General features: G+C 40.4%; 2 long non-coding RNA genes across 2 annotated transcripts in view; one reads left to right on the top strand and one right to left on the bottom strand.

Moving 5' to 3' along the window:
* The window catches only part of LOC116697068 (uncharacterized), a 22,632-nt gene extending 15,338 nt beyond the window's left edge, over positions 1-7,294 (top strand). The window contains exons 3-4 of the long non-coding RNA XR_004333906.1: positions 4,774-4,907; positions 5,810-7,294. This is a non-coding gene — a long non-coding RNA (uncharacterized LOC116697068). The remainder of the gene's footprint in view (positions 1-4,773; positions 4,908-5,809) is intronic.
* Positions 4,193-10,202, bottom strand: LOC116697069 (uncharacterized). The gene is made up of 3 exons (XR_004333907.1): positions 9,650-10,202; positions 6,660-6,668; positions 4,193-4,203 (listed from the first exon to the last, which is right to left on the bottom strand). It is a non-coding gene; the product is annotated as an uncharacterized LOC116697069 (long non-coding RNA).
* Positions 10,203-10,232: the final 30 nt, after the last annotated feature.

Raw genomic sequence — 10,232 nt, 5'->3', positions numbered from 1 at the left:
TGTGTGTGTGTGTGTGTGTCTGTGTGTGTGTGTGTGTGTTTGAACACACCATTGGATACTTCTCAAGTCTTTGAGGCTGTGTTCAGCGAAGTTTGAAAAACATGACAGTCACATTTTAGGTGTTCTGATGTCACACAGTCTTTCTGGCTTAAAAGTTCACTCAATATGAGGTTTGGTCTACTTTGATCTAGGGTCTCTAGTGAAGCGATTTTAGCATGCTATCTGCCTCTGCTGTTCTCTGTCACCCACTCCAGCAAAGAGTGACATGGGCGCTGCCAGAGCTGAGACTCAGCCTTTTATTCCTGGTGACTACAAATTAAAGATGGGGAAGGGAAGGTAAATTCAGGCAGCACCATGAGAAGCAGAATGTTGAAACTTCTGCCAGTTTATTACTCCTGCAAGAAAAACTGGCATCTAGATTTTGGTTGTGATCTTTTTTTTTTTTTAATAGGAAGAAAAAGATTTTATTTTTAATAAGAAACTATTCTTCACCTACAAATATAATTTAAACAAAGATATCAAGTACCTATTACCACTGCCTCTTCTGATTCCTTTACATGAACAACCTCACCTGCTCTTTTCTTAAAGGTATGAAACCCCTGATAAACATGCGGGGAAGTTGATTTATGACTTATTCATTAAAAAAAAATAATAATAATTTCTTGCTCATTATGTAACATTTTCTATCAGAAGCTGAGATTGTGGAGTTGCTGTTCTGTAAGGGGGAAAATGCTAAGTGATAAAGATCTGTTAGCCTAATCTTGTTTTATGCTTATGACGGGGAGAGGAGATCCTCCGCCCCCCTGCGACGCGTCGCTCACCTGAAGAGAAACCGCAGCTCCACATGACTCCTCCGCTGCTCACATCTCCGTGTCCTGAGAATTGGGATTTAGGGAGGATTAAAGCACAATATTTCAATTTAGCGGCAGAATGTACCTGGCTGTGGCAAAGTAATTACCCCTTCTGGAAAAATGCTATTATGGAAAACAGTCAAACGCACCTACAGACGGGGAAGATATAAAGGGCTCGAAGCCAAATAAACAGGAAATCTACAACTGTAATGAAAGTAATAAAAAAAGACGCAGCTGCCAGAACTCTTAATTTGCCTAAGTAGTCAATAGATGATTGAGCTGAAAAGACATAAAATAAGACAATGCTGCATTCAGTGTTAAACGCGGAGACAGTTTGATGAAGTCTCCAAAACGGAGACCATTTTAGATTTGTTATCTTTTTGTAGGCTACATATTGGGGTTTAATAGTTTTTGGATGAAAAGAAATCTGAAACATCTGTGTTGAATATGTATTTATAATCGCAGGAACATGCAGTGCTTCATTATTTTTGTTTTCATTTAGTAGTAGTATACAAATCCTGTATACTCTAATAGATTTGCTCATACAAAATGTGTGTAGCCTGCTCTAAGACCACACAGAAATAAATGATGAATGAATATATTTTTAATATTGCTATATTTATATTAGGCTAAATTTGTAATAATAATAATAATAATAATAATAATAATAATAATAATAATAATAATAACAAATAAAACAAACTGTATAAAGACATTGTGGAAACATGCAGAGTGATTGTGTGGAAGACTGATTGGCAGTAGTTTGAGGTTACATATGGAAATCATAAACAGGGGGATGGACAAAAGTAAGAAGGCCAAACACGTGTCGTTAATATTACAGTACCGTGTAATTTAAACGTGGCTTAATGCTGTTAAGAATTGGTTTAATATAAACTAGATTGTTGGTGCATTTAAAGTCATGGTACAAAATAGATGCATTTTGCAATTCAATCAAGTTAGACTCATAACAGAGTATTGGCTTGAGAAGCCTGCTATGCGTTCAAACACAATAAGTGCACCTTATGTTCAGGATGTACATGCATGTAGAATAATCCCTTAGGTTATTTCTTCCTTGTTCGTATGTGTGATGTGTTCCGGTGCTGCATCAAAAGTTGTGTCAGTTAAGGCCTAGACCTTGTTTCAGTAAAGATAAAAAGATAAAAAAAAAAGATAAAAAAGGCCTGGACACAATAAGTTGATGGTCATACCTGTGATATGCCTATTCGTCTAGCCTAGTATAGCCTACAGTTACACAGTCTAGGCTACTAAATGTAGGCTACTGGGGTAAACTCTGCACATGTCGCGGAGTAGCCTTTCTGACAAATGTCTTAAGAATTAATAATCTTAATAAGCAATGGCTTCATGAAACTGGTGTGAAAGGCAATAAGTGAAAGATGCTGCTTTGCTTGCAGATTGTATGCTCGTTCACTTTGTCTTCATTCGCATAGAGAGAGTGAAAAAACAGTAGCTACCTCTGTCCGGTCTGAAACGTAGCGGAGACGAAACAGAGGCCCTCTGTGGGTATATCCCATGTAAACAAGGCTCTGTGCATTGTGTAAATTAGGTGGATTAGCCTCTGCTTTTGTTGGACGTGGTGTGTACACACGGACACTGATTCAGCTCTCCTAAAGCCATTTTGGCCCTAACAACTTTAAGGAAGTCTTACATTCCCAAACCTTCAGCCGGAGATGATCTAAAGGGGGACTCCTTTTGAAGTTACACAGCATTCATCACTGAGTTAGTCAGCTTTTGTTCGGCAAAATGCAAAAAACATTGAATTCAGTCGGAGCCCTCCGTTATAGTTCACAAAGAAGAAGAAGAAGAAGAAGAAGGAGAGGAAGAAGAAGAAACATCCTGTTGATGTCTGAGACGCATCACATCACGCCTGGAATTTGTTTGGCAAACTGCTGAACCGCAGACTGATAATTATCGAATCAAAAATAATCAACAGACGCATGAACGATTGATTTGAGTGACATGACGTTTTTCAGGAAATGTGACCATGTTGCACAATCCTCCACAGCCACACAGTCTCAGCGCCCACCCGCCGCGTGTGCACATGAGTGCGTGCATGCTGCATTCCGAGGTGTAAATATAAACATTTGCACGTATCTCTTAATAATTGCAGTATTTGGACCAATTAAGCCAGACAATTTTAACGACTGGTTTATTAGCCGTGGCTGATTAAAACGTTCCCAGAACGTGTCCTATCTTTATATCAATCTTCATCGTTTGATTCATCCAAATAATTAGGAATAATAAGGAAGTGTGATTTTCACGGTCAGTTGTCCCTCATGCCTGTCAGGTGGTTTTGAAGAGACTATATTTTGATGTTATTTTAAGATTTTGTACTTTTATTTTTGCAAACTTTGCAGAACGCAATCCCATCTTTTTCATCAACTTGTTATATCCTAAAACCTCTATTTTCACTCTCTCTACTTTCTGCTGCCTTATTGTGAATATGAGATGCAACAGATTAAGGAGAAGAAAGAGATAACTTTATTTAATCGGGCACCAATTAATACGGAATTGGCCTACATGTAACATCATGACCCTTTTAATATTTTAGTGACTAAAGTAAAGCTGATTTGAAAATAGTCTTAATGCAGATTTTCTTTTATGGGAAGCTGAGTAGCCAAAGTACATCAGCAGGCCTAAAGGCCCCACTCTGGGCGATATGTTGTCATCATTATCCATCACCTGTAGCATCGAGGCTTCTGTTCATTTTGATTCAGCTGAAACTTTTTTTTTCTTCACACAAGTGTTTTTCCTCAATTGTGTCAGCCATTTCGTTACGTTCTTTTTTATTATTTTTATAATAATTTGCTGTGTGTAATTTAAACCTGGCTGCTATTTATTTTTGTTAATTTAGTATACAAAAGCTAAACTGTACAAACGTGTATTCAGACGCTCAATCTTGACTTAAAACCCTGTTAGATATCTTGTTGTTACAGTTTACCACAGTGCAAAAACTAACTCCTGTTATTTTCACTTCATCCAAACTGTAGCTAATTGTCACATTTCGATCAGGCCAATCACGATTAGGTTTAACCTCTTTATGGCACTTTTGATTGTCATAATTGTGATAAAATCAAACATTTAGCATCACTAGCGTTTGCAGTTTTTTTTTAAAAATGTGTATCACTCACAAATTGTCGTGTTTTCAATTAGACTTTAGAGCGCCCAGAAGCTCGCGCTGACTGACTTTGATTCTGCTTAATGTGAAATGATTTTGCGTCTTTGTGTTTGTGAGTAAACGGATTAGACTTCGAAAGGAGTTTCAACACGTGGTGTTATAACCTCTTAAAGAGGAGCGCATTTCAACGGGTCATCCCAGTTTCTAATTAATTAACTGTTTTTTTTCTGTTTCTTTTTTTGCAAAACAGACATAAAAAGCACCCTCCTTATCACATTAGGAAGGTTTGAACTAAGTGAAATTGTCTTCAACAAGCAGATATACAAGCCATTTAAATTATGGTTGCATCATAGTTTTTCAGAAAGAATAATGCTTCACACCGAAGTTTGTCTTTGTTGGTGGAGGAACAATAAAGAAGCATTTACTTTCTGAAAATTGCAACAACAAAAATCAGAAAACCCTCTGTTATTTTGATTATTGTAAAAAAATTGATTCCATACATGTGCATAGGAGGCCATTAAAAGTAAATATGCCCACCTGTCTTTGCATAAGTCTTAGTTATACAACAGTTCCTTTGTGTTTTGTGAAAATGAGAATGTCTCACTATCTGCTCCTCTGAGATACAGCCTCTTCCAACATCAGGGGAAATCAGAGTAATTCAGCAACTACTTCAAAGTACAATGCAGAATGTGTCACTGGTGCAAAAAAATAGCATTGTTGCATACCTGAATCCTAGTTTTTACTGAAAAAAGTAACGTGGGAACATTTCTGTTTCGATCCCATCAGGTTCCAGTTAAGATTTCCATGTGCATCTTACTGTGAAGACATGATAAGAAGATTTCCAGCAAAATAATGCAGAATTTGACATGAAAGATTAATCTCTTCCTCCCCTCGAAAAGTAACGGAGAAGTGTGACAGAGGTAAGAAAAAGCTTACAGATGTAACATGTTTAATGATACAGATGAAGGGAAAACTTTACATTCAATGAATCATTTTGAGTATTCTGGGACTTGTGCTGTATGTATTTATCAAACCATTAGAATGAAGCTAGTTTCCCGCTCTTCACCTTAATGGATTCTTTATTTAAAGACAGGGTTGTTTGATTCATTGGGAAATGGTTATTTTTACACGTCTAATTTTACAGGATACAGTGTGTCTGTCTGAGTTTATTGTACCTAATTGTGTGTGTCCTGGAATGTGTGCGCTCATCCTAGTTGTCTTTTTGTCTGTGCCTCCATGTGCCCATGTGCCAACAAAAGTGTGTGCCCATATGTGGGCGTATGAGTGCTTCACTGTTACTCTGTCCCTGTGTGTATGTGTGTGTGTCTGTGTGTGTGTGTGTCTATGTGTGTGCCCATGTGTGTTGTATGCAGCCTATTAGTAGAGTTTAACCCCTGTGTTCAGGGAGTCACATCCCCTCAACACACCAGGCTCCATTCTTACTGCAGCACGTTAACATTTTAACTCTCTTCCCTCCCCACCCACCCCCTTCACTTTTGTCCTAAGAGGGCAATTAAGGAAACAAACGTTTTCCCCAAGATAAGCTGGCTGCCAGCTTTGCATACTAATGCAATGCCAAGTGGTTACAAATAGTGTGCGCTCTAATTACCGCCACTGTTTTCAATCAGAAATTGCTCAATTTCCCAGGATGAGGTCTCCATGGCTGGAGAGAAAAAGCACAACCTGACAGAGGCAAGAGACAATCATCTCTATGTGCAGTGTGGCTGATTTTGTCTGCCTATGTGTGTGTGTGTGTTTGTGCTTGCATGCTCACATGTGTGCCTGGGTGTTGGTGCAAATAATAATCTGCCTCTGTGTGTAGACCCCAGCACAACCCTCTCCATCACTGCTGCCCTTGACAAGTCAAGAAATGGATCCTGTCAGCCTCTACAGCATTTAGCACCACAATTATCCCCCTTTTCACAGCTAGGATGCATTATTGTAAACCACACCAGGCAGTAGTTGCCACTTAGTGATGAGCATGATGTGGTGCACCATCTCTGGGTGAGCAATTTGATGCAATTGTGTTGCTGTGTGATCATCAGTGCAAATCAGGGCCTGCTCATTTATTGTGCAATTTCTGTTAGAGAAAATTAAAAGGAAGGCTCTTTAATTTGGCAGGAGATAGTAATTTCTCTTAAAGCAACAATATTGCATAGTGTGGCTGACATCAAACAAAAGAACAATATTGGAGCGAGTTTAGCCCGCATCTGGGAGGTGTCGACTATTCTGAGAGGAATAGGTGTCGTCATGTGGTCACCTGGAGTAGGCGGCAGTACAGACCAAAGTGACAAGGATTCACTCCTTGGGTGTGAGAATAAGTCACTCCATAGGACGCGCACACAGGACCCATCCGTTGGCCTTAGCTGACCTTCAGCTCTGGCGATGGCTAATAGAGGGCTGGCCCTCGATCAATGCACTGAGAGACCGTCTCCCCATCCCTGCCCTTTCACCGGGCCAGGAAGGGACGGATGCTGCCAGGACCCACACCGCGGAGCCATCGACCCTGCCACTTTCCCATCCTGTGGGTGACAGCTACAGTGCCAATGAGCCTGGGGACGCCACGCTGCCCTTCCACGTAGGAAGGACAGCCAGGAACTCCATCTCTGTGGTGGCGGGAAGTAAAGTCACTGATGATCTGCTTGTGAATGTCAGATCCATGTTAACAACACCAGCACACACTTTGGTGTTGAGTAGATATTGATGTGACAGCTTGCACTAGGGTTGAAAACCTGCATATATGGAACTTGTTCATAGTTGTCTGGAACTCCAAGGTGCATTATTATGTGGAATATGTTCATGTTTTCAGGTCAAAACGTTTTGTAAAGCTCTTTCAATGTGTTTTTCATTGCATTGAGTTGTAAAAATGCTGTGCTTATTAGTGTTGGTGTAAACATAAGCATCTATCAAATGCTTGCTGCGACAGCTTTGTTTGTAAAAAGATATTCCACCTTATTGCTTCAATTTAAATTAGATGGAATAGAGTTGGACCAAAAGCTGAGAACTCCTGTAACCTTTCGACAGTAAAAGTTGAAGTCACCTCAATGTAAAAACGAACTCCTGCTTGTTAAAACTTGTGTTTGCAGTTTGATTGTTCTCTGCATTTGTTGTGCACTTAATGTTACCACAGGGAATATATCTTTTTTATGCTGCACCATGTTGCTAAGAGGTGCCTGATGTTGTGCTTGGTGGTGTACTTTGTAACCCAGATGGTGCACTACTGTATACCTTTTATCAGCCTTTTTTGTCAATACAAATGTCTGCATAAAAAAACAACACAGAATCATATTTACTGTGCATTTTAATTGCATGGACTTCAATTCAAACATGTAAAGCTTTTCAAAACAATACCAGATAAAACATTCATTCCATATGGGGAGAGAAGACAAGACATCCAAGAGGTTTAGCACAGATTGTTCTTTTTATTATCATTAACAATAATGTGATTCTGAAGCCCCCCCGTGACCTCCTCACAGCAGCACCTCATCTAAGAAGTCATTCATTAGAACAAACAGAAGGCAGGCAGAAAGACAGCGAGAAAGAGACATGGGGAGAGAGCACAGTGTAAAATAAATTAGATTGTTCTTATTAGATGAACCACTTTGAGATGTAAAAGAAAGCGTGCTTCAGAAATTCAAAGAATATCTACGGTGTTTGGAGAGGAAGATGTCACGTAGAGCCCATGATCCAGTTGTTGGTTTTGTGCTTTGTGTGTAATCACAGTTACACTTACGGTCCATTTCAGGGTTGTATGCCCACAGGGAGCCTCGGAATATGGGTCTGAGCAGTGCATGTTTGGATTGAGATTGGGCTACAGTGTTTTTGTTCAACACCATGGGCTGATGCGGGCTGTGGTGAAACTAATCAAAAAGCTTCTTATTTCTTCTTCCTCTGATATAAATGAATTGTACAGTCCCCCATGATTTGGCCCAGTGTTTACTGAATACAATTTCTTATACTGGAGTGTCAGTAAAGGCCACCTCTCTCAATTAAGCCCCCCTGGTTTCTTTTCCATAAGAGCAGTCTGACGGTGTTTGGTCATACCTGCACCCCCTGGGCTTCTTATCGTACAAGGCCTGTAATGGTCAACCTCTTTACATATTAATGTGTGAATGTATACATATGTGAGGATAAAATATGATACAGAGTGGTCAGAGGCTCGGTTGGGCCCGGGCGACAAAATAGGGGGAGGAGGAGGGGGGATGGGGGGGTGAAGAGAGCCGTGTGGATCCTTGGAGTGGTGTGACAGACTCCCCAGCCTCCTGGTAGGATTTGTTGGAATGTGAGAGAGGAGGATTTTAGCACCAGACGAGCCACGCCAGAGTGCTGCAGACTTCATGCCATCTGTCTCAGCCTCCATCCTCTCTTTGCCAAACTCATCAGACCTTTATTTCCTCTCCCTCTATCTCCTTCTCATCCCTGTTCACAAGAGTAGCGGACATACTGAGATCTGCTAATGTATTGGAGGGGGAAAAAAAATGTCTGGACTTTAAACAGATTCAAAAATCTCGATTGATTAATATGTATTCTTGGCGCTAATTGTCCAACAGTCCTCATAGAGAATAATGTGTGTTCGATAGCCCTGCCATTTGTGACGTGACCAACAGGGAAAGAGATGGAGAGATTCATACCATAGCAGATCTGTTGATCAGTTAATAATGAAACATGTTTCAAGTGAGCGCCAACAAGTTCACTTAATTTAATGCATCATTATAAACCATTACCTTAACGTCTTTTCTACTACTTACTGTAATGTAATAATGTCTGAATAAAAATGTATCATATGAATGAATAACTATGATGTAGTATTTTTTCTCACTTAGTTTAGAATATTTTATGGATGCACTGTATACAAGATTTAAGTCCACTCAACACCTGCCAGTCCATTGAAAAAGGATGTAACCAAAAGTAAAGGTAACCAAAAATTACCAAATCACTTCGACGTTAAGAGGTCTGCATTCAAAAACAGATTTTGAGGTGGTGTTTAGATGGGACTGATCGCTCACCCTCTCTCACTGTGTGGGCAACGGGGGAGAAGGCTGAAGGAGATCACAGAGAAGAGCTGTACAGGCTCCATGTCCTTAACCTGTTCGCAGAGCAGCAAAAGGAAGGGTGGACGGAAACGGAAAGGAAATGTACCCTTTGTCCGAAATGGAACACTAGGTGTCAGGAAGTGGGCAGGTTTCCCTGTAAAATGACCCTGGTCTCTGTGTTGGGATGGCCTATGCAATTGATCTGGCCAGAGATGGCAGGGAGGGGAGCCAGGTGACCCCAGAGAGCCTGCAGACCACGCAGGTCTATAATGGGCGAGGAAGAGAGTGGAGTCGGTTGGGGCCCAGCCCCACTGCTCTCAGTCATATCACTGCTCAGACAGACAGAGTCAACTGGCTGCATCCTAACAATCAGGCAAATATTGACAACAGTCTGGTGGTGCACAACAAGCTCAACAGGCATCATATGAGAACTTTAGGAAGTATTTAGACTGCAGAATGCTGTCAAATCTGTGTATAAAACATTGCATAACACTGACTAATTGGTGAGTGTGCATACATGCCAGTTTGGTACACATGACAACATAAATACATGCAGATTCATATAGAGCTTTGAGATTTAGCTGCATAGAGCAGATTTTGAAAGAAATGGAAATTAGTTGCTTTAGTACACCACATATTGCATTTAAATGACTTGGGAAACTGCTGCAGAAGTTGTGGGCTGAAATTATGATAACAAACATCCAGATTCAATGATGCTACACAACAGAAACAGGAAAGAAACATCAAACAGGAACAAAGACAAAAAGGAAATACAAAAGCAGAACATTAATTCAGCAGATGTTTGTGCACATCTGCACACGCCTGTGAATGTGGGGAGGCTGATATAAGTGATCCAGTAAATTGCTGACATTTCTTTGAAATAGTTAAAAAAAAAAAAACATCAGCAAATACTGAGCAGCCATTGTGTGCTTTGGGGTACCTTTGCTTGTAACACTAATGCACAATATGTGGGGATAAAGCTGAAATAATGAGAGAAATTTGTTTCCGAAGTAGGTTTTACATATCTATGAGTCAAAGATCCCATTTAGCTAGAACGGCACTTAACTGTTCCAGCATTTGTATTTTGGCCAGCCTTGAGAAGGTGAGTGCTATCAGTGTCTACGCGCTCATCCTTCTGTATATCTAAGATGTTTACTGCACACAGCATGCAAGCAAACACATGTCCTGACCATCCTGCCCCCCCCCCCCCCC

The sequence above is a fragment of the Etheostoma spectabile genome, chromosome 10 (genome assembly GCF_008692095.1).
Source record: "Etheostoma spectabile isolate EspeVRDwgs_2016 chromosome 10, UIUC_Espe_1.0, whole genome shotgun sequence".
NCBI classification, from domain to species: Eukaryota; Metazoa; Chordata; class Actinopteri; order Perciformes; family Percidae; genus Etheostoma; species Etheostoma spectabile.
This window is presented reverse-complemented; position numbering and strand designations above follow the sequence as displayed.